The sequence below is a fragment of the Nannospalax galili genome, unplaced genomic scaffold, assembly GCF_000622305.1.
Source record: "Nannospalax galili isolate Female #2095 unplaced genomic scaffold, S.galili_v1.0 scaffold820, whole genome shotgun sequence".
NCBI lineage: Eukaryota > Metazoa > Chordata > Mammalia > Rodentia > Spalacidae > Nannospalax > Nannospalax galili.
In genome coordinates, this window is record NW_008346549.1 from 11,524 (window position 1) to 13,719 (window position 2,196).

At 38.9% G+C, this 2,196-nt stretch overlaps 1 long non-coding RNA gene across 1 annotated transcript in view; it reads right to left on the reverse strand.

Annotated features, from left to right (window-relative positions):
* The window catches only part of LOC115072021, a 7,160-nt gene extending 5,875 nt beyond the window's left edge, over positions 1–1,285 (reverse strand). Inside the window, exon 1 of the long non-coding RNA XR_003851081.1 lies at positions 1,204–1,285. This is a non-coding gene — a long non-coding RNA (uncharacterized LOC115072021). The remainder of the gene's footprint in view (positions 1–1,203) is intronic.
* Between the last annotated feature and the right edge of the window lie 911 nt (positions 1,286–2,196).

The window sequence follows — 2,196 nt, forward strand, 5'->3', positions numbered from 1 at the left end:
TAATCCCAGCACTTGGGAGGCAGAGGCAGATGGATCTCTGTGAGTTCAAGGCCAGCCTGGTCTACATAGTGAGTTCCAGGCTATCTGGGGCTGCAGGGAGACCCTGTCTCAAAAGACCAAAAAAAAAGCTTCTATCATATTAAAATTTTTATTATTTTATTGGGGTGCTGGGGACTGAGTACAGGGTCTTGCACACGAAATCATGCACTCTACCACTGAGCTATACCCCTAGCCTCCTGTCCATGGAAATGTATTACAGCAGCTGGTATTATCCCAAATACAAACAACAACTCTGGGATATCTCTAGACTCCTAAAGCCAAGTTTCTCCTCATTCCAGGCTGGCAAGATGGCTCAGTGGGTAAAGGTGATTACTGCCAAGTCTGATGTCTAGAGTTCACTCCCTGGAACCCACAACGCAGAATGAGAGAACCAACTAACCAACTGAACCAACTAGCCAACTGCTAAAAGTTGTCCTCTGACCTCCACATGCGCACTACTGTCGCGCACACACACACACACACACACACACACACACACACACACGATAAATTAAAAATGTAATAAAAATAAAAAACCCAGCATCTTTTGGAGAATTAAATGAGGTAATCTTGTAAATAAGAAAAAAAACTTAAAATCGTGATCATTGGAAAAATAGTTCAAGAGGCAGCTATGAAAATTCACATTAATCCAAGTTAGTTTCTATTTTTGTAAAATAGTCTGTCTCTGAAAAACCTATCTTGCATCCTAAGCAAGGGCTCTATCACTGAGCTACATCCCCACCCCAGTGTTTCTTGTTTTTTTTTTTCATTGTGTATCAGCATGTATTGTACCTTTCATATTAGTAGTAAAAATGACAAGAAATGCCACCGAAAAGTAAGACAATTAGCATAGTTAAACAGCCAACCACTTACTGTCCCCAAAGGAAGCAAGCTTCGACACTCACCTACCAAAGAACATTTAAAGTTTAGGCCTACTTCTTGGTTACATAATTATGGTCACTGATGACTAATCCTTGAATAGTTTTGATTGCAATCTGTGTCCGAGGCAAGGGTAAAATATATTTAGCAAATGAGAGTCAACAAAGTATTAAGGACTGATGTCATGCAAGATCTCTTAAAAACAAAAAATGTACAGGATGAAAGCCCTGTCCTCAAGCAACTAGCAGGAGAGAAAACCAAGAAATCAGAGAAGGCAGTACGTACCTTGTGGCTTACAAAGCTCTCTGAGACAGCACTGAAGGTGTAATAACTGCAATAATCCAGAGATGTGTGTGATATACTGGAAGAAATGTAGTTAAGGTCAATTTTATCTAGCTCACCAATAACTCAGAAATGTAAATTGCTCCATTTTTTTTTAAAGATTAACTTAGGACTGACTATTAAAGGGTTAGATAAGCTTCCTTTCACCTAAAAATTCCACTTCTAGGAATTTATCCTAGGAAGAAAGGATATGTTCAAGAATATTAATTAAAAAATTATGATAATGGGAGCCTGTGAGATGGTTCTTCCAGGAAAAGTGCATACCACCAAGCCTGCCGCCCTGAGTTTGATTCCTGGAACCCCTCATAGAAAGAGAGAACCAAATCCCGAAAGTTATCCCCTGACCTCCACACGAGTGTCTGTACTCACAGACATCATATACACTGGCAGTAATGCTAAAATTAAACTTTTAAAAATTAGGATATTGTCTGGGGATGTAGTTCAGTTGTGGACTGCTTATGTAATATGCATGAGGCCTCAGGTTTGATCCCTAGCAGCCCTCCCAAATTATGATTATGTGGAAGAACAGAGAGCTGTTAAATAGAAATTAATGTGTAGTGCCAGGAAAGAGTACTCATAACACATTAGTAAGAAAAGCTCAGGACACAATGGGGAGATGTTGGCCCAAGGGTGCAAAGTCTCACTCAGGACATGTAAGTTCCACAGACTTGTTGTACTGATGGTCATCATATATGTATGAAAATTACTAAGAGAACAGATCTAAATCTTCTCACCACAACAAAAAACCTAAATAACTAGAAGTGCAAGACATTTCATAATGTAAACACATATCAGAATATCAAATTGTATGCTGTAAATATATGTAATTTTTATTTACTAAGTTACTGTGACTATTATTTTAGTTTTGTTGAGACAGAGTGTAGCCTGGAACTCACAATGCAGAGTAGGCTGGTCTTAGACCAGATGCAATCCTCC